Raw genomic sequence first — 23,053 nt, 5'->3', positions numbered from 1 at the left:
CCCTCCCACTTTCTTAGGTCCTCTGTGGCAATGTATTGACCTCTTGCCTAGAGTAATAGTGATAAATTGGATTAATTCTTGGGATCAGTAGGTAGCATTTTAAATTTGCTTTATCTTTTTTAAGTATTCAACTGTAGAAAATGGATTCAACAAAATTGAAGATAAACCATTCAAATTGCAGATTGACAGTGTTTAATGATATTCAGCTCATTTTTATTCTGCACCTTATGTTTAAATTAGTTGATTTTCTATGTTGAGGATGTGCAGGTAGTGGGCTGATTTACAAACATTGCCCTTGAGTGGGCAACATAATTTAAGGATCAAACAGAATCTTGATTGTCTGCAATGATTTCCTTCTTTTTGAGGTAAACCAGTGTGTATAATTTGAATACACCTCTTCAGAATCTGAACCACACAAACTAAAAATCCAAGCCAACAATTATTTCTCCAGATAATAAATATTTATCTCCTTCTTGCTTGGGAATTCTGCGCATTTTTAAACATTAAGTACACAACCCCCAAAATGGAGGATGGTCCAGAAAGAACATGGTTGGGTGTCACATTTATTGAAGGCATGTGTTTTCATATAAGCATACAAGAAAAGAAAATATATCTTTACAGTTTTGATCAACTTCTTGCAGGCAGAAATAATTTAGTTTATTAAGTTATTCTGTTCACAAATAAACATTATTGAAATTCTAACTGCATTCAAATGAAATTAAACCTTTTCCCCACTGCCTTTGAAGGTTAGGTGAGTTAAAAACTAGAGGACACGGGTTAAAGGTGAAAGCTGAAAATTTTAAAAGGTACATGGGGTGGCAAGTTTGGTGTAATGCTGTTATAGCGTGGGTAATTGGGACCAGGGTTCAAATCCCGCGTCTTCTGTAAGGAGTTTGTATGTTCTCCCCGTGTCTGTGTGGGCTTCCTCTGGAGGCTGTGGTTTCCTCCCACCGTTCAAAACGTTCCAGGCTCATGGGCCAAAATTACTTGTTACCATGCAGTATGTCAAAATTTAAAAAAATTAGAGGGAACTTCTTCATGCAAAGGGTGGTGGGAGTGTGGAATGAGCTGCCAGCTGAATTGGTGTATGAATGTTCAATTTTGACATTTCAGCAAAATGTGGATTGGTACATGGATGGGAGGGATATGGTCCATGTCATTGGAAATGGCCAGTGGTTCTCAACCTTTATTTTCCACTCACATGCCACCTTAACTAATCCCTTATGAACCACAGAAGTGGTGTGTGAGCGGAAAAAAAAGGCTGAGAACCACTGGACAAGACAGAATAATAGTTTGGCACAGTTTAGAAGGGCCAAAGGGCCTGTTTCTGTACTGTCGTGTTCAATGGTTCTATCGTTCTAAGGTTCTCTGATCTGTTCATTCCTTGAGCAGCTCATTTTTAATTTATTGATCCTTTACTTTTCCAGACAGGAGCTGGACAAACAATTCATAAAATCACCTTCCGGAAGCAAGCATTATGTTACATTCAAATGTAATTACATGATGTACAATCTTAAACACAACAGCGCTAGCTCATGTTACTTGTCTGTAACATTAGGTTATTTTTCAGCAAAATAATTGTTGTCATCGAGTCAAAAAGATTTCTGTATATCTTCAGTAGGAGGCTTATTTCAACAACTGGCTCTGTATTTTTTACTGTTATTGTTTATAAAGGATATCTTTTTGGAGTTATCCAATCTCGCTCTGAACTTCTAACGTATTCAGCTGCACATTGTGCAGAGGACTGATTTTCAGAGCATAATAATGAGCTTGTCTCCTTAGGCTCAATGGTTGAATGGCCAAGGATGTGATTCGCTGTGCCTATTCTGATGCAAGTTCAATTAAATTTTCCATTTGGATATTTTCTTAAAATAATTGAGATAAAACCTAGTAAAAATTGAGTAAAAAGTTCATCTTGCAGCTTTGCTAAATTTTAGAGGTCACCACATTGCACAATTGCATACTTCACTTCAAATTCTGCCAGCATTATTTTTATTCCTGGAGTAAAGTGGATATTGAAGGAAAGATGACAAGCAGGGAAACCTGCATCCAGGCTTCAGTAATACCTATGAATTGGGCTCAATTTTAATTTCATCAATGATTGAGTCACAAGTGCATCAACATCACCCAGCTGGCAGGGGAATTTTAATGAGCTCCAGGACTAATAATGAGGACACAGTATATCCAGCCTCTCCCTTTAACTCAAGCTGCCAACTTTCCAGCAAAAAGGACTATGCATTTTGGTAAGGAATAGGCATTCAAGTTGGATGCCAGTGTTGGTCACTGCCAAGAAAAGACAGAGCTGCAGGCACAGCAAGGTAACCATTGTTAGTAACTCTTGTATCTTCCCTTTGAGTTTTGAATCTAAAATCTGTTGTAGAGTTATAGAGTTTTACAGCGGAGTAGCATTCTGACCAAGTTGTCTGGAATTAAAATAATGGGTGACTGGTTGGTCAAGGTCACTCTTAGGACTGGATGGAAGTGGTCCATAAAGCCTTCACCTCACCAGCAATTGATACTCCATGAGACCATAGATATTGGAGCAGAATAGGCTATTCAGCCCATTCCATCATGAGCTGATCCATTCCCCAACTCAGCCTCTCTCTCCGGCCTTCTCCCCATGAAACCCTGACTATTCAGATACCTCTCAATCTCTGCGTTAAACACAACAGATGACTTGGGCTCCACAGCCACCTATGGTAGCTTTTCCCAGAAAAAGGATACCACATCATGAGCATTGATGATTACGTACTAAGTTGAATGAGTTGCAAGCACAATATCGTTCAATTGGAAGAATATTTAGTACCTTGTAAAAGGGGGGGCCTGCAACTGTGGTGTTACATGGATGTTGTGTGAGCATAGAGATAAGAACAAATATTAGAAATAGAAGCAGGAGCAGTCCACGTAGTGCTCAAACTCACTCTGACAATCAACACAGGTGCATGTCGACAACGGTGCTTAGCCCCGCTCTACTCATTCTACACCCACAACTGTATGGCTAGGGAAAATTCAAACGCCGTGTTCAAATTTGCTGATAATACCCATGATTATTGGCAGAACCACAGATGGTGATGAGGAAGCCGACAGGAGGGAGATAGATCATCGAGTTGAGTGGTGTCATAACTCACAACAACAATTGGATTCAACGTCAGCAAAACAAAAAAGCTGATTGTGGACTTCACGATGGGGAACCAGTCCTCAATGAAGGGTCAGCAGTGGAAAATGTTAAAGAACATCAAATTCAGCATCTCTGAAAATCTGTCCTGGAGCCTCCGCGTCGACATAATCATGAAGAAAGCTTACCAGTGGCTCTGCTTTGTGAGGAATTGGAGGAGATTTGGTATGTCGCCAAAGACGCTTGCAAATTTCTACATGTGTACCACGGAGAACATTCTGACTGGCTGTGTCACTGCCTAGTACGGAGGTACCAATGTACAGGACAGGAAAAGGACACAGAGAGTTGTTAACTTGGCTAGCGCCATCACGGGCATCCGTCTTCACTCCATCAAGGGCATCGACATGAGGTGGTGTCTTAAGAAAGCAGCCTCTATCCTCAAGGACCATCACCACCAAGGCCAAGCCCTCTTCATATTGCTACCATCAGGAAGACGAGCACCCAGCGGCACAAGGACAGGTTCTTCCCCTTTACCTTCAGGTTCCTGAATGGTCAATGAGCCACAAACACTACCTCACTTTTTCCTCTTCTTTTGCACTAGTTAAAGTATTTTAAATGTAATTTATGGCAATATTTGTTGCTGCAAAACAACACATGACAATAAATTCTGATTCTGAATTTGATTTGAAATCACGGTGGACCACCTTCTTCAGTGCCACTTTTGTGCATGAACCCCATATTAATTTTGATTAACAAGAAACCTATTAGCTGCTTTTCACTCAGCTTTTGATCCTTCTTAGCCACTAGAGATTTGAAAGATACATTGCACTTTAGGTGTAAAAATTCGTCCTCTTCCCTGTCCGGAATGGTAGATGAGATGTGACCATCGCTTCAAAATTATCCAAACAATGGAAACATTATTCATGCATTTATCTTTTCAATTTAAATGTCAATTTATGAGAATTTTAAATGTTTCAAATAGATCATTGCATGGTTTAAATAAAATAGGGTTCTTGTATGTCAATTCCATGGAACCTTTGCATTCCAATATTATATATCTCCCCTTGTACTCAAACTACCTTAGAATGTAGTTTAGAGCAGTCATTCTCAAACCTTTTTTGGGCTATGACTCCCCCTGCCGCCCCCCCCCCCCCCCGCCCCACCCCCCAAGGACTCTACTCAAAGTTTGTGGGCCTGCCCTTTCTCTATGAAGCTGTCAGGATGAGTTTACTTCTACTGACGAGATGAAAAACATTTTTTTAAAATTATGATTTCAGTCTTGCCCCTAAAATGTGCTGTGACCCACAGGGTGGCCATATGGGCCCTGTTGAGAATGGCTGGACTAGAGTGGTTGGATTGACAGAGATGATGAGTGAACCTGGAACTTGGAAAAGAATGAGTAAATCCCCTCATCTATTTTAACTATATTCCTGCCTGCTCCTTAAGGAAATGGGAGATACAATTGACACTGACAGACCTGGCTGAGCATTTTTACAGTTACATTCAGATGGGTATTGAAAATAACTTCGCAAATTCTTCATGCTCCGAAATTTTAACGGATTAGAGATGTTAAATGAATTTCCCCATGAGAAAGATTTTTACTTTCCCAAAAGTAAAATATCAAAGACAATGCCAAGCAAATCACCTGTAGGTGCCAGACTCTGAAATAAAAACAGGAAATAGCAAAAATACTCAGCAGATAAAAGCAGCAGCGTCGATGGAAAGCGTAACAAATCAGAGACCCTTTGTCAGAACTCTTCCAATGAAACTTTTCAAGTTAATTCTGTTTCTCATTTGCATTGATACTCCTTGACTGGCTGTACAGCATTTTCTGTTTTTGTCACACTGCAGGATCAATGTGTAATGTACTGAAGCAAAGGCTAATTTGTGATCACATTAAATGAACTAAATGCTTTAGTTGCTTAACAAGCTTTCAAGTAATAGCTTCAGGTGTCCTTGATAGATTTTATTTCAGCCATCCTTTGTGTGGGGCAATGGACAGGAGTGCATCTGTTGGTTTTGAGGCTACCATCAATAAAAAGGGAGAAACGAGGACAGAAGCTAAATAGGATTATTCCTGCTTTTCAATCAGTCATTATATCCATCTATTGCCAGCAACTTGCTTCTGATAAAAGAAAGATCATTCTTAATTAAATGAACTTTTTATTGACTTGCGCACAGGGTCTTTCACAATGAAGATCTTTAATTCGTTTCACTTCACTCTGCACTGATGATACTCTACTGCCAAAATATTAATATGGATTTAAAGAATTCTGTCTAAAGGGGTCCATGTACGTTTTCAGGCTTTCATAGCTAGATACCATCTTTTTAGAGTGAAACTCAACAGTCTGCAGGCGCTGTGATTGTGGTAAAAGGCGGAAATGCTGGAGGAACTCAGCCAGAGGAGGTAAAGATGTTTGAGGCCTGAGGCCTTCTTCAAGGTAAGTACCTCTACCTTGAAGAAGGACTCAGGCCTGAAACATCGGTAATATACCTTCACCTCCTATGGACGCTGCTAAACCTGCTAAGTTCTTCCAGCATTTTTGTTTTCATTCCCTTCTTTTTATCAATTTGTCTTTAACAAAATTTCCTTAAGTTCCCTAAAACTTTTTGAATTTTTTTCTTTCTTAGACAAAGCAGCTGGTTGTCACCTTGTTTTTATTAACCTATTGCAGGACTGATCTTTAGACAAGATTAAATTTGAATATGCCTCATTGGATTGATAAATGCTGTTACCATAGTTACAGAAAATATCAGGCCAGTAGAATAGAACTAAAAAATAATTAAGGTAATTTCTTGAGAACATTTATATATGAAAAGGATGATTTTTAATTCAGCTTTCATAATTTTGATTTGGAGTTTATTGTCATATACATTGTGCAATATACGGATGCACCAAAATTCTTATTTGCTGTAGCAAACAAATGCTGTATAAAACAAAGACAAGTATGCTGGTATGATTTTTTTTTAAATTAAAGAGATAATAAATGCAAAAGATGGATAATAAATATTTCCAGTTACTAGAGTGCAAGAGAATAGTACAATAGGGCACACGTTACATTTTGTGGTATCCATGTAGTTTATGATTAATGTTATCAGTGGATGTTCAAGAGCCTGATAGCTGTTGGAAATAAACTGTTCAAGAGCCTGATAGCTGTTGGAAATAAACTGTTCTTGAACCAAGAGGTGCTGGCCTTTAGGGTTCTGTCCCTTCTTTCAGAAGGGAGCAGTGAGAAGAGGTTGTAACCAAGGTGAGGGGAGCCCTTTATGATGTTGGCTGCCAGATGAAGGCAGCACCTCACATAGATGTCTTCAAATGGATAGGAGGTTGGATCCTGCGACAGACTTGCAACATTCTCCAGCCTTCTGCAATGTTGGGCATTTGAATGATCAAACCATGTGTGGTACTTTCCACAGTAAACCTGCAGAAGTTTAAAACATGGGAATTGATAAGGTAAACATAACAAGTCAGTCAGGCAAAAGTTCATCAAAACCAGATGAATTGAATCTCCCTGATCAAACCACCTTTTATTTCCCATCTGGCATTGAAAATTAATGTTGGACTTATTGAGGTGTGTAACGAAGAAATTACCACAGCGCTGTTTGGAGCAGAGTTCTGGGCTTTTATCCCATTGATGCTAATCTGGCTGATGGCCTTTCCCGACACCTTTTGGTAGTGGCTTTGGAAAGTGTTGTTGAAGCCAAGGAAATCTCTAGATCCACCTCATTTGGCCTGATTTGTAATGCTGTGTTGCAAACCCACTGCCACCTTATGGGGTTGATGCTGGCCCAGTCACATTATTTGAAAGGATGTTTGTTGTCATGAGTGCCAAGATACAGTGAAAACCTTGTTTTACCTTCCATCCAGGCAAAACAACCCATGTTTCGGCACAGAAAATAAAAGAAAAATTGCAGGGTACATTTCTACAGGAGGGTAAGAATAGCAGGGAATAGTGTTTCTGAGACAAAGTGCAGGATGTAGATAGAGAAAAGTATTGTACAGTTAAAAAGTGGAATGGTACCATCTATTGAGATCATCAATTTAATCAAGAATGCAAGGATGTAAGTTTGGGTTTTCGAAGAATAGTTGATTTGATTTCCAAAATGAAAAGCTGCAGAATAGATTTTTAGAGAGGCTAAATCAGTTTTCTGTTCTTCAAGCAGCATTTCCCGAAAAAAGTGTTCTTTCCCATGCTGATGTGTCTGTCCATGGTCTTGTGTGCTGCTGGACTGCAGCCGCCTGCAGATTAGAGGAACAACACCTCATCTTCTGTCTGGGCACCCTCCCACTGGATGGCATACACATTGATTTCTCTGCTTTCCCTTAGCACCCCCTCCCCTGTCTCTCCCCTTCCCCTATCTCTATTTCTCTTTTCCTCTAGCTCTGGCTCTCTCTCTCTCTCTTTCCCTCTGTTTCCTTTCATTCAGCTCTGCCTTCACAGAGCCACCTCCTCCTCTGATCAATTCTCACCTTTCCTCTCCCATCCTTCTATCCTTGTCCAATTATCTCCTTTTGTCTGTTGGCCTGTGCTCCTTCCCCTGGCCCTTTCTTCCATAGAACTGTAGAACACTATAGCACAGAAATCAGGCCATTCAGCCCTACTAATCTGTGGTGAAACATCCCACTGATCTGCACCCATTTCAAAACCCTCCAGACTTCTCCCATCCATATATCTATCCAATTTATTTTTAAAACTTAAGAGTGGTCTCGCATTTACCAGATGGCAGCTCATTCTACAATTCCATCACTCTCCGAGTGAAGAAGTTCCCAATGATGTTCCCCCTAAACCTTTCCCGTCTCACCCTGAAGCCGTGACCTCTCTTAATCTAAGTGGAAGAGCCTACTTGCATTTACTCTATTGATACCCTCATAATTTTATAAACCTCTACAAAATCTCTCCTCATTCTTCTACGCTCCAAGGAATAAAGTCCCAACCTGTTTAAATCTTTTCCTGTATCTCAACTCCTGAAGACCCAGCAACATCCTAATAAATATTTTCTGCACTCTTTCAATCTTACTGATATCCTTCCTGTAGTTAGGAGACCAGAACTGCACAGAATATTTCATATTTGACCTCACCAATGTCTTGTACAACCTCACCATCACATCTAACTCCTATACGTTGATTTATGAATGCCAAGATGCCAAAAGTTATATTTACATCCTTGTCTACCTGTGACGCCATGCCCAGGGACTTATGTATCTATATTCCCAGATCCCTTTATTCCTCCACACTCCTCATTGCCCTTCCATTCCCTTCGCCCTCAAGCCCTTTTTATTCAGGTGCCTGCCTGCTTTTTGCTCATACCTTTAATAAAGTCTTAGGCCTGAGACATTGGTTATTTGTCTTTACCTCCTATGGACATTGTGAAACCTGCTGAGTTCCTCCAGTACTTTTGTGTTTTTATGTCTTTGAACCCTTTGGTCAGTGGAATGGTTTAGAATGAATATTTGTGATTGCTAACTTGTACCAGGAATTTATATATTTTTTTAAATCACATTTCTATTGCATCCTCAGCCAATAGACTCACCTCCTCTCCTGTGACTCATGAACTTTTCACTTTTCTACGTTTTTATGCTCCAATCCAGCATATAGGTATGAAGGTCTGTTTGTTTATTTGTTCAGTTCTCTAAAGGCAGATCATTACAGACTGTGGGCTTTCCCACACTCTTGTTCAATGTTATTTCATCATTACTCAGTGGGAACTCTGTGATATAGAACAAGTGGCTAGATAAATTAATTATATTTATCCTGGAGGTGAGGCATTTTGAATCTGGAAATGACTTATTTCCATAATCATCCTAAAGGCCATCAAAGATACAGTGTGTGTGCCAGGACAAGGACTTGGAGGTGAGTGCTTGCCCAGAACAAGTGCCTCCCTCTGGGTCCCACGCCACTGAGCCTGGCAGACTGCGAGGCACGACAGCCAGAGTGATACGGGTTTGCCCCGCAGTGATCTGTTTCAAGACCTTGCTTGCTGGCCGTTGTCCTTACGGATCCTTCGCCCACCGAGTTTGCTGCTGCAGACCACTATGGAAACTGTTTTCCACGCTCTGCCACAGCTGCCGGCACCTGCTGCCAGACTGACAGGTGCTATTTGCCCATAGCTGGGGCCCTTTCCAGATACTGACGGCTGGGCGAGCCGAGCCTGGGTATTTGAAGTCAGAGTTGCCTTCTCCTAGCTTTTGCCTTTATATAAGTTTTCTGTAAGAGCCAACCACTTAAGTCAATACTCTATTCTTTCCCCACTCACAGTCCTAGGCTTATACAAGCCTCTAATCCAACTCATTCATGTTAGCCCAGTTGGTTACCTCAGTCCCATTTGCCTGCATTTGGCCTATAGACATCTCCTATCCACATATCTGCACAAATGAACTTTAAATGTTGCAATTATACCCTCCTGTATCATTTCCTCTGGCAGTTTGTACCACATATGCAATACCCTCTATGCAAAAGATTTATTCTTGAATCCCCTTTCACTCTTTCCTCTCTCAGCTTAAATCCCTGCCATCAGTTTTAGCCTTTGCTTATGGGAAAAAAGTACTGTAATTAACTGTACCCTTCATGATTTTATTTACCTCTATAAAATCATCCCACTGCATCTTATGCTTGAGGAATATTAGAACCCATTTAGTTTCCCCTTTATAGGCTCCAGTCCCAGTAACATTCTTTTGGATTGTTTCTGAACCCTTTCCAGTTTAAAGACATCCTTTCCATAGTTGGGTGACTAGAACAAGTGTCATCTCAACAATGTCTTGCACAGTTGTAACATGATTTCCCAACTCCTCCATTCAAGTATCCTTAATGATGAAGGTAAGCATGTCAAATGCTGCCTTCACTACCCTGTCCACCTATGTCACCAAGTTCAGAGAACTACATACCTGCAAGTCTTGGTCTCTCGGAGTACAGTACTCTTGAGAACCCTGACATTTATTGTATAAATCCTGCTGTGTTTACTTGCCCTAAATGCAATACCTCTTACTTCTCCAAGTTAAATTCCATCTACCATTTCTTGGCCCAATTTCTCATTTAATCTAGATCCTGTGGTCATTTTAGATAACCTTATTCACTGTACACTGTCCAATTTTGAACATCCATGAAACATACCCAAACGTATATCTCCTCCATAAACTCTGCCTATACCCATGCAGTCTCTGGAAAGCTGTAATCACATTAAATGACCAATTCCATCCTAGAAATACCCTCTTCTCCCCCTTCCATAGTTCAAAAGATACATCTGCTTGAAACCTAAATCACCAGATTCAAAGACAATTTCTTTCTTGCTGTTATCAGGATATTAAATGAAACTTTATAAGTAAAAGATGATGGCCTTGCACTGTTTTAACTGTACTTCTCTCTGAACCCTGTACATTTTCTTTGTAACATCCGAGCCCTACATGTTTTAGACTTACTGTAACACCACACACTGTACTTGTTTAATTATTGCATTAACTGTGGTACTGGAGTATGGTTTGACTTGCCTGAATAGCACACAAAACAAAGATTTTCACTGTACTCTGTTACATGTGACAATAAACAATTCAGTAATTCAATTAATAATTAACTTTCTTACCATGGTAGCTATATTCTCATTCAGATTGTTCATTTAGAGGTCAAACAACATTGGAGATTGCACTGATTACAGGCTTCCAATCTGAAAAAAAAACAATTGTTTAATGCTACTTACTATTTAGTCAATTTTGTATCCAATTGGCTAGAGCACCCTGGATCTCATGATCTGACCTAGACCAGCCGGCCATGCAGGACCTTGTCAAAGGCTTTGCTAAAGTCCATGCAGACATTGTCTTCTACCCTGCCCTCATCAGTTCTCTTGATCACCTCTTCAAAAATCAAATCAAACTTGTTGGACATGATTTTCCAAGTACAAAAGTGACGAGGGTGACCCCTAATCAGTCCTTGCTTTGCCCAAATGCCAGTGAGACCCTATCTCTTAGGATTCGCTCTAATTATTTCACACCACTAATGTTACACAAAATGTCTCATAGTTCCCTAGTCTATGCTTGCAACCATTCTTAACCGAAGGCACACTATTAGCCCCCATACAGTCTTTCAGTTCTTTACCTGTGGCTAATGACAATACAAATGTCTCTGGCAGGGTCCCAGCCATTTCTTCCCCGACTTACCAGGGCTAGGGTGGCCATTCCAAAGGAGGACGTGGTCATCGGTCACCGATTATATATTAGAGTGAGTTTGCATTTATTGTTTTTGCAATACCAGTGAGCCTGTGCTCATTTGACCTGCAAGACTGGGTAGGTTTTGAACAGTGGGAGGAAACTGGAGCACTCAGAAGAAACCCACGCAGACATGGCGAGAAGGTACAAACTCCTTACAGACAGAGTGGGATTCAAACCCTAGTCCCAATTGCTCGCACTGTAACATCGTAGCATTGTAACTGTTACACTAACTATGTTACCCTGGAATTTTATTCCAGCCAAAGCTAGGCAACCCCCAATTGCTAAATTTTGTCATTTGAACTATTTGAGATATCCAATTGTCAAAGTGAGGTATGACAGATTATAATTCCTTTTAGTTATTGCACAACCAACCAAATAATGTTTAAATATTCATGGAATCATCTGAAACATCTTTAAGCAAGCTGCACAATTGAAAAGAACCAAATTCAATAAGGTACATGATTCAATGAAACTTCAAATATTTAAATATCAATTCGTCCTTAGTGAACAGTCAATAAAGTAAGACAACCCTTCTCTCATTAATGAAAACAAAACAGATTGGTTATTTTGAATCTTTAATTGGTAAATCACCATTTACCTGCTAATGTTTGTGTTTATTGGAATCCTGACCACCAAACAGAAATATATTGTCTGGTTCAATGCTTCTTGTTTGTTGAAAAGGCTTTGAAAAAGTATTCAGTTTAGGGTATGTATTGTGGAAATTCATTTTTTTCAGTGAGCACTTGATTCATGAGAATGTTATTGGGTTTGGTGGGGTTCAAGTATGAGGAGCAGCTGGATAGACTAGAACTTCTCTCTGGAGCACAGGAGGCTTTGGGAGGGGAGATCTTATCGAGGTTTATTAAAATCATGAGAGGCTTGGATAACCTAGTCATGGGACAATCTAAAACTAAGAGGTCATAGATTTAAGGTGAAGGGAAAAAATATTTAAAATATCCTGAGAGGTGGTGGGTATATGGAATGAGTAGCCAGAGGAATTTAAAATGTAGACATACAGCATGGTAACAGGCCCTTCTGGCCCTCGAACCCATGCTGCCCAATTACACCCTATTGAGCTACAACACCCATATGTTTTGAAGGGTGGGAGGAAACTGGAGCACCCGGAAGAAACCCACACAGACATGGGGAGAATGTCCAAACTTCTTCTAGACAGTGTCAGATTTGAACAATGGTTGGTGGCGCGGTAACAGCATTGTCCTGACCGCTACACTAACCGTGCTGCACAGAAAGTAGGAGAAGCGGGAAAAAATGGAGCATCCAAAACACATCAAGACAAGAAAGGTTTAGACCGGTGGTTTTCAAACTACCCCGCCAAACTCACATTCCACCTTAAGCAATGCTTATGCCTGTAATTAGTAAGGGCGGTATCTGAGTGGAAAGTAAAAGGTTGAAAACCACTGTTCTAATTGACTCGTTATGTGCACGGTTTCACAAATAAACTTTCTTTCTCACAGTTGTAACTCTCTTTCTGAAAGGTCATAAACATACCTCCTTCCCTCCTCCTTCTCCTCTTCCCCCCATCTTTTTATTCAGACCATTGCCAGATTTTGCTCATATCTTGATGACGGCCCCAGGCCCAGAAACTTTGGTTACTCTTTACTTCCTTTGGGTGTGGTGTGATCTGCTGAGTTTCTCCAGGACTTTTGTGAATTGCACACAACCCTGGCATCTTCAGACTTTCTTGTTTAACAGCATTTAGGAGAAAGGCTTCAGTATGACTTTTAACTAAACAAGGCCTTCACTTTTGAAACTACTACAGGTACCCCCCGACTTATGACCATAATTGGGACCAAAGGATCGGTCGTATCTCGAAATGGACACAAGTCAGAATTTTGCCCATACGCGTAGAGTACTGAAGTCTTAAAGCAAATTTTTTAATCAAGTGTTGTATTTGACAAACTATAATATGGATACAGGGCATGAAACAGCCAAAATGTGCGCACTTACTTTGCTAGTTGGCGTCCAGAGTCCTTCGGCTGGGCACGGCCATTTTGAATCCTGCGCGCGAGTCTTCAGTTGGCACATGCACAGTGGGCTCACGTAATGGAGTTCAGTTGGTGCATGTGCGAGAGTTAAGTGCCCTGACTAACAAAGTAAGCATGCATATTTGGCTCTTACATGCCCCGCATCCCTGTAACAGTTTGTCAAATACAACATAAACCACACAAATTTTATATTTTTTCTTAAATATATTTTTTAAAATTTCGGTCGTATGTGCGGATGGATGTAAGTTGCAGAGGTCACGAGTCAGGGAATACCTGTACTCAGAAGTTAAATCTCCTTATTTTGTGCTTTTTTACATTGGAATTTTGTGCTAATGTCCAATTAGTAGACACCCAATAAATACTGATAAATTGGAAAATCTTAAAAAAAAACTGGGCTGATTTGCAAATTGATTACTATGTTAAAATATGAGCTGTGCAACTAATGTTCTCTTCCTGTACTGATCATAACCGCTGTGACTTTTCTGCAAGGAAAGAAGAGAATTAAGTTGAAACTTAAAGAATTCCATCCAGGGTAGCAACAATCCGGTAGTAGAAAAGGTTGCCAAGGAGGAAAGAGAAAATGTGGGAGAGGGTAAAATATGATTTCAATGCAAGTAACCACACCATCCTGTAATGTTCTTCACAGGGTAAGCCCTCTACTGTGTGTGGCCCCATGATAATGGCATAGATAGTTCATTAATCGGGCAGAGATCACAGCATGTGTGTGCTGTTCATGCTACTAAGGACTGTGAGACACAGCATTGATGTAGCTATGCAAGAAATTTAGGTAACATAGGTAGGCTTTTACAACTTAGACTAGCAGCAATAGAAATTCACCAAGACAATGTTATCTTCAAAGCAATTATTTTTATTAATAACTATTAATAATAGAAAATTTTACATAACTCTAAACTTAACCCCACTATGCGCAAGTGTGTGTGTGTGTGTGTGTGTGTGTGTGTGTGTGCATGCATTACAGTTCAGGCATAATTCTGAAGAGATGGTTTTAAAGTTCAATCTCAGAAATATTTTTTGTTGAAACTCAGATTCATTAAAACTCACAAATTTTTTATTGATTTGTTTTCAGAGAAATGTTTATTCATACGAATGATTTTCCACAAATCCTCCTCTCTTGTATGGAGGGTTCGGAATCTGAGTTTCACACGATGATGATTTCACAAAACTCGGCAAGGGTTAAATGAACTGACCATTACAAATGCACACGGTAGAACTGCCCTCTTTTGACAAAGAGGAAGTGAAGAGGTTCTTATTTATTGTCACTGATTCTGTGTATCTCCCATGATGAGGAGAACACCACAACTGGACATCCTTCACTGAAGACTAAGGTATTTCTCTGATTTCAGATGAAACTGGTACAATATTAGAGATGCCTCCTTGAAGTGTCTTTAATCACATGACATGAGATCACTGCTGATATTGTTTGAAGTTCCTCTCTTGAAAAAGCATTTACGAGAAAATGCTTCTGAGTTGTCTTCACAGCTAACCAGTAGATGGCTTTCTTGTGTACACAGGTGTTTATCCTGAGTAAACATCATTCTCTTTAGTTTCAATAGACAGTCACTTCAGTTTTATGGCTGCTTACACAGCTTCAAACAAGCAATGAATTAGCAGATATTTTGTCTCTAAAAATGGTTTCTGTGTGTAAAGGTCTGTGTGTGTGTGTCCCTGTCCAACCCACAAAATAATTTCACTAAAAGCAACACTTTAATATCACAGTGGCAAGTCTTTTAATTCCAAGTCAACTTGGTGTGGGATTTGTTGCTTGTTTTACTGGAAGTTACAAAGTAAAGGCGACAGGTTGCAGAATATTGTTAGGAAAGCAGAGATGACCATCTTTCAAGTTGTCCATCACGATGTGCACAAATGACAATAGAAAAAAATACACTGGACAATGAAGATTTTGCCTCTTGAATACTTTCGGGTGGATTTTATGGGTTTTGAGCTGCTGATCACAAAAACCGCCCTGACATTTTCCTATCACATACTTTTTTTTCCCCCCAGATAGAATCTACTTTATGATTTTGTGTCATATTTTAAATCTACTTGTTTATTGCCCACAAAGCAAGCTATTTTGATCAATCCAAGCCTGCTTGGTCATGCACTCAGTGCAGGTTCAAAGATCTGCTCGAGAGGTTGGAAAAAATAGCATGGACGCCATTTAAAGATGTTGTTGAGAATTTTCTTGGCCACTAGAGTGCACCAAACAACATCGAGCTGATTGACAGCATGCTTCAAACAAACAAAAATATGGAGTGCCACACGTCATTGAAGATTCATTTCCTGCATTCGCACTTGGACGTCTTCCCTGCTGATCTTGGTGCAGTCAGTGAAAAACACGGCGAAAAGTTTCACCAGGACATTACAACCATGGAAAATTGGTATTGGGGCAACTGGAATCCATCAATGTTGGCTGACTATTGTTGAGCACTGACATGAGAGACATTAGATGCTGAGTGCAAATGAAAATCAACAGCAAAACATATTGAGGTCAGTTGAACTAATGCAATGTGCCAGCATCATTATGCGATTAAACATGCCAAATTCAATAAAATTAGTTGAATGATCCTCTAACATCCTACATAATACAACAAATCTGAAATTATCAGTTTGAAGTTGTTTATCACAATCCCCAATTTTTTTTTGGGAAGCAAACCTTTTGAAAAAAATCCTGGAGATCAGTACCTGGAAATGCCTAGTCCATTTTCCCAAAAGGACTGGCCATGGGTAGTTTCCTATTAAAATACACAGAGCAGCATTTATCTGCACATCTACATCTAGGCTTTGACCTTGGATATTTAACTCAGAGTCATGGAGTCATGGAGTAGGGAATAGGCTCTTTAACTCAACATGTCCTTGCCCAACAAGACTTTCCTCTGAGTGAAAATGTTGGCCCTCAGGTCCTTCTTAAATCTTTTCCTTCTCACCTTCAATCTCTGCCCTCTAACTTATGTTAAATTACTGTTATTGAAGTGTATTGCCCATGAGTTGAGGTGCTGGGCACATTTCTAGACTTCCTAACACACAGAGACCCTGAACAAGGTAATGAACTGCGGTAACAGGCTATACCTGAGGTGGATTTTGCATTTATCATTTTGATACATTCCAAAAGGCCAGTCAGCAGACAGCCCTTTTAGACTCCAGTAATTGGGTGCAGCATGGGAGAAAATAAATTGGAAGACTGAAATGTATAAATTGTACTTTGTGTTACTGAATTCCAATCTCTTTTCAACCCATCACTTTATTAAATCCACGCTGCCAATTACAGAAAACAATTAACGAGCAATGAACATCTCCCTCCTCAGGGACAATTCTTCATCTCAACAAATGTGCCAGAGGTAATATGCATTGGTCTCTCAAAGACGCAGCTAAAGTTCACAGTAAATTTATTGACATTTTTGGATGGTTTGAGTTCTTTCTACTTCATCGAAGGATTTGAAAATCCTCCTTTAAAAAGAAATGTAGAAAGAATTCAAGAGTCAAGATTCCGTTATTGTCATGTAATAGTACAAAACATGTAATATTACACAAAATTGCCTTCTGCCTGCCATAAGGCAAATAAAGGGTCCCTTCAGAGTCGGTGAGTTTTTGTGGATTCGCCTCCAGTGCTCCTGCATCCACGCAGGCCCATGTTCAATTCTTTGGCAGGCCGACCTCCAGATCCAAATCTCCGACATGATCAGATTCCTTCAGTATTGAGGCCCCTTGGGAGCCCTTCTTGCCCTGAGCACCCTCTCGAATCCCATCTCCAATACTTGGCTTCCATAAGCCAGCCTCCAGCCACCTGCAGGCAGTGCAAGTCGCCTGATTGCATCAGCCACGTTAATAATTTATTCTCATGCATTAAATGATCTACCAATGAATGATAGTTCTTATTTAAAACATTCGACCAGAAAACTGGAGCATCTGGAGGACAAGGGAGACCATGCAAAGTCTGAGGTTTTATTTAAAGAGTCCATCACTAATGGGTGAAAGTCAGTACTCGTTAACATAAGTTGCCATTGACGCAAATGCCATCGACATTTGTCAAGGCAACTCAGGTATTTTGTGAAGAGACAAAGAGAAGTTGCTGAACTGCCTAAGAAATATATACAGGTACTCCCTGACTTGCGACCTACGTCCATCCACACGTACAACTGAATTTTTTAAAAAATAAGAAAAAATATAAAATTTACACTGCGTATGCTGTATTTGACAAACTATAACAGGGATACAGGGCACGTAAGAGCCAAAATGTGCTTAGTTACCTTGTTAGTTGGCATCCCCGGGTCCTTAGGGTGAGCAGGGCCATCTTGATTCCTGTTGACATACTTGATTCCTTGATTGGCATATGTGCAGTAGGTTTGCACATTGGTAAGATCATGACTTCAATATCATCAGGGTGTTTAACTTTTGCACATGTGCCAACTGAACTGCAATACGTGAACCCACCACGTATGCGCCAACCTAAGTTTGGAACAGAATTTGAAAAGATTCACCAAGGTTGATCAACAAATTCAGGAAAGTTTAAGTTGTTATCATCAAATCTACAATGAAAAAGAATTGATTAAAAAGTTTGATTTAAGACTTCCGGTACTCCAAAGACAAATATTCTGATTTACATCCATTTTGACATATGACCTATCCTTCAGTCCCAATTATGGTCAAAAGTAGAGGAGAACCTTTATACTGGTATAGACCTGTTTTGTGATAAATACTAAGGATTTGTCTTTACTAGTCTGAAGAGCATTTTCATTAGCTGAAGATACTGACAGAAATCATCTGAAGTGCTTGCATTATAACTGTTCAGAAAATCCATAACTGGTAGGGATGGTTCTGGTGAGAAGAAGTGTTGATAATTTAAATTCATTGCACTTGATTAATGTAACGTCAAGATAAATCAGCAGGGGGTGCTCATAAACCATTGGGTGAGCATAGCATTATTGGCAGGGATGCAGGGCTGCAATGATGAGATCTACCTAGAATGTTCCCTAACTTTCATGGTGCTTCTGTCAAAGTACAGTAGAAGTCCAAAAATCCAGATGGGACCACCTGAGAATCCAGACTTTTCAAAAACTCTCAAACTTCTTAAATTTAGTGGGCTTTTGTGCGCGCGCGTGCACGCATAAGTGCCACAGACGCACAGCACCAACAGGTGACCACCCTTGTGGACTTGATTTTTCTTTTGTAACTGTTTGTTAAATGAAGCACGCTGTATTTGCAATTGAGTAAACTATCAAAATTCACCTGTTCGATTCTTTATTCCTCCTTAAATTAGAATTTTAAAGGTACTGCCCGAGAATTGGGAAAATCCAAAAATCCAGACCAGCCCCATCCCCGAGCAGTCTGAATTTTAAGATTTTTTACTGTATCCTGTCTGCAATGTGCAGCCTGCATTTTCCATCTTTCCTCATACATCAGGGCTCTGTTTGAACCAACATCTTCCCCATTCTGAACATCGTGACTGACAACTTCGATTGGTGGCATGTTGTTGCCAAAAATTTGAAGGTGTAGTGATAATTCCCAAAGTGATTTATGGGTAACAACTCAGAATTGAGAAAAACATTCAAAACCCATATTGAGAAGAAAATCCAGTGCGTGGCTTTGCTGATCATGTTACATAAACCTCATGATTAGCCGGCACTGTTGGGTTATTCTAATGCTTCCTTTAACCGTCTCCAAGCAACAGAAACTTAGTACAAGCATACAGGTGCTTAAAAAAAAAAGGGGAGAATGTAAATTTTAGAACATAAGAAAAACCTTAGATTACAGGAAACATACAGCAAAGCACTTGATATCTTCACTTTGTAAATGATTTGCACGTATCACATCATTAAGTCAGTAAAACATTTCTGGGCAAACACCATACTGCTTCAGGCTGGAATATCAGAATGTTGGTCAATGGTAGTTATAAGAATCCCCTGAAAAGGAAGAAAGAATGATGAGATTCATCATGGATTGGAGAGGGAATTCCTTAGCTCATGGCGCCTGAAGGAGCAAGGAAGTTGTTGCACTAGCAACTCGGGTGGCACAGTTAGCATAGAGAGTAGCACAACGCTGTTACCATGCCACCGCCCCATGTTCAAATCCAGCGCTGTCTGAAAGGAGTTTGCATGGTCTCCCATGTCCTCCAGGTGCTCCAGTTTTCTCCCATCATTCAAAACATACTGGGGTTGCAGATCAATTGGGTATAATTGATTGACACATGCTAATGGGTGTGTTACTGTGCCCTTTGTCTAAGCTAAACTTAAACTTTTCGAACTTTGATCCCGAACCATGAATTCAAATTAAAGCAGTGAAATTAATCTGGAATTTTAAACACATCCAATTTCCATTAAAGTATCTTGAAATGTTAGTAAAGATCCATCAGGTTCATCAGTGAGCTTCAGGGCAAGAAATCTGCCATTGTTATCCGGTCTGTACAATTCTTGCCCCAATAATGTTTTTGACACTTAACTGCCTCCTCAGTTCAGATGGAGTTAGAACATAGAACAGCATAGCACAAGAAAATGTTCTTTGGCACATGTCTCTCTAACATACAAAAGCATAAAGAAGCCAACTAAGAAAGCCATGAGGAAGGAGAAGATGAACTTTAAAAGGAAACTATCAAATAATATCAAAAAGGATGCTAAAAGTTTAAAAAAATATATTAAGTAAAAATGATGTGAGACTAGATATAGGACCAATGGAAAATGATGCCTGAGAAATTATAATGGGAGACCAGGAAGTGGCAGAGAAACTGAATGAGTATTTTGCTTCATTCTTCACTATGGAAGACATTAGCAGTACACCAGACTTTCAAGAGTGTTAGGGAAGAGAGGTGAGTGCAGTCGTGATCACCAGAGAGAAGGTGCTTGGGAACTGAATGGTCTCAGGGTCAATAAGTCTACCAGACCAGATGGAATGCACCCTTGGGTTCTGAAAGAAATAGCTATTAGAGATTATGGAGGTATTGGTAATGAACTTCCAAAAATCAATAGATTCTGGCAAGGTTCTGGAGGACTGGAAAATTCTAAAGGTCACTCTGCTATTTAAAATGGGAGGGAGGCAGCAGACAGGAAATTATTGACTTGTTTGCCTAACCATGGTGGTTGGGAAGCTGACCTTGATTGTCAAGCATGAGGTTACAGAGCACCTGGAGGTGCATGACAAGATAGGCTAAAGTCAGAATGGATTCAATTTTTTGAGGAAACCACAAGCAGTTTAGACAAAGAAGATGCTGTGGATGTTGTATATTTAGATTTTCAAAAGGACCTTGAAAAGTCACCACATGAGGCTGCTTAACAAGATGTGTGAAAGTCGGCTCACACTGTCATAAAAGAAACAGCAGAACCGATTAAGTGTACAACAGTTTCCTTTATTCAGCCTTGTTAATGCTAGTGGGAGTGAGGGGTAAAAAGAAAGAGTTCAGTAACTTGTTCTCCACACTGATCCCCTCTCAAAGCATTCAGAGTATTCAACCTATTTTTATCACCTTCAAGCAGGGGTCTGTGTGAAACCCTACAAGTTTTACATATGTTTCACAAAGCTGGCAGTTCCTGTTTTTACAACAATATGTTCCCTTGTGGTGTCTGCAGACAAGCTGGCAAAAACAAGATGTTTTTACTTCTTTCATTTACTCTTGCTGCATTCTTTATGGTATTCATTACTGGGCACTTTTGCACAGCCACTGAACTGCAGAAAGTTTCAGGAACATTTCTGCTCCGATGGAAGTGTAAAAATAGCAGGACAACATTTTTAATGTAAATTCCATCCCGTAATGTTTCCACTCGTACCCCTACACATTTTTATGGAGCGGCTGCGGTCAACATACACTGCAGCCACTCCATAAGAAACGGGCCTAATGAATACCACGTTGCCCAACCGACAAACTCCGCAACACAGGAAGGATATGCAAAAATGCCCTAAAAGTACCCTTGTGTAAATGATCACATCGGGACACACCGGAGGTAAGTATGCTTAAAAATAAATTCGGAATAATTCTGAAGTTTCTGTGTAAAAATGCCCACTATCTCACCACAGAAAAGCAAAGGCCATGTTTGAAGGCAGTCACATTTTCACCTTTGTTACAAGGCAACTATATTCTAACCCAATTCATTAACTCCTTGTTAAGCATATTCATTAACTTATTCTTCCACAGATAAGAACCCATGGAATTAGGGGAAAGATACTACCATGGCCCATCAGCAGAAAACAGAGAGTAAGAATAAAAGGATCCTATTCTGGTTGGCTATGAGTTGCCAGTGGTGCTCCACAGGGGTCAGTTTTGGGGCCGCTTCTTTTTTACCTTGTATGTCAATAATTTGGGTTGCAGAAGAAATGGGTTTGTGGGTACGTTTACAGATGATACAAGGATAGCTGGAGGAGCAGGTTGTGATGAGGAAACAGAAAGGCCGCAGTGAGACTTGGAGAGATTAGAAGAATAGGTAAAGAGGTGTCAGCGATGGAAATGGACAGCCATGCACTTTAGTAGAAGGAAAGAGAGGGGAGACTAGTATTTGGTTGGGGAGAAAATTCTAAATTTGGAGGTGCAAAGGAACTTGGGAGTCCTCATACAGGATACCCTAAAAGTTGATATCCAGATTGAGTAGGTAGTAAAGTAGGCGAATGCAACATTGGCATTTATTTCCAGAGGAGTAGGAGGGACATGATGTTAAGGATTTAAAAGGCAATGGTGAGAACTCATTTGGAGTATGGGGTAGTTTTGTGCTCCTTGTATAAGAAAAGACAGGCTAACATTGGAGAGGATTCAGAGAAGATTCACAAGACTGATTCCCGGAATGAAAGGATTAGCACATGAGGAATGTTTAATGGTATTGGACTGTACTCCTTGGCGTTCAGAAGAATGACGATAGATCTCGTACCAGCATTTTGAATGTTGAAAGGCCTGGACAGAGGAGATGTGGCAAAGTTCTTTTCCATGGGAGAGAACAAGAGGGTCTAATTTCAGGATTGAAAAGCATGCATTTAAAACAGAGATGTGGAGCAATTTCTTTAGCCAGATAATGGTGAACCTCTGTAATTTGCTATCTTTAGCCAGATAATGGTGAACCTCTGTAATTTGCTATCTTTAGCCAGATAATGGTGAACCTCTGTAATTTGCTATCTTTAGCCAGATAATGGTGAACCTCTGTAATTTGCTACCACAGGTGGTTGCGAAGGCCAATCTATTGGGTGTATGCAAGGCAGGGATTGATCTGAATAATCAGACGATCGAGTCATTGGGAGAGAGCAGGGGAATGGGGCTGAGTGAGAGAGTGGATCAGGTCACGATGGAATGGCAGAGTGGACTAGATGGGCCCATTGATCTACTTCTTCTCCTATACCTTATGGTCTTATGTCAAAATAAAATTAAAACTCTGTTACTTGCACCTGGTAGCTACCCTTCCATCCCCATCATACTCATGTGCCAGTCTTGAAACCTCTTAAATGCTACCACTACTCCTGACAGCCTGTTCCAGTCACCTACCATTGTGTGTATGAAATATTTGCCTTGCGCGTCTCCCTTAAACTTCCTCTCCCTCAACTGAAACACGTCTTCCAATGTGTGACAGTTTTGGCCTGGGAAAAAAATTTCTAACTGTCCACCCTATCAATGTCTCTTATACACCTCTATCATGTCTCAGCTCAGCTTCCTATGCTCTGGACAAAATAATAAAACATTGTATTGGCACAATGTTATGGGTCGAAAGGTTGATAGTGTACTGTATATGTTTATATAACTTTGTCTAATCTCAC

The 23,053-nt window shown here is 40.1% G+C and overlaps 1 protein-coding gene and 1 long non-coding RNA gene across 8 annotated transcripts in view; one reads left to right on the top strand and one right to left on the bottom strand.

The window, feature by feature from the left end:
• adgrb1a (adhesion G protein-coupled receptor B1a) overlaps positions 1 to 23,053 on the top strand; it is a 651,114-nt gene that overhangs the window by 181,696 nt on the left and 446,365 nt on the right. The gene's annotated exons all lie outside the window — the stretch shown is intronic.
• On the bottom strand, positions 6,063 to 17,777 carry LOC138755748 (uncharacterized). The gene is made up of 3 exons (XR_011352525.1): positions 17,584 to 17,777; positions 10,691 to 10,771; positions 6,063 to 6,537 (listed from the first exon to the last, which is right to left on the bottom strand). It is a non-coding gene; the product is annotated as an uncharacterized lncRNA (long non-coding RNA).

Source organism: Narcine bancroftii, chromosome 2 (assembly GCF_036971445.1).
Source record: "Narcine bancroftii isolate sNarBan1 chromosome 2, sNarBan1.hap1, whole genome shotgun sequence".
Lineage (NCBI taxonomy): Eukaryota > Metazoa > Chordata > Chondrichthyes > Torpediniformes > Narcinidae > Narcine > Narcine bancroftii.
Note: the sequence above shows the minus strand (reverse complement) of the source record. Positions and strands in the feature narration are given on the sequence as shown.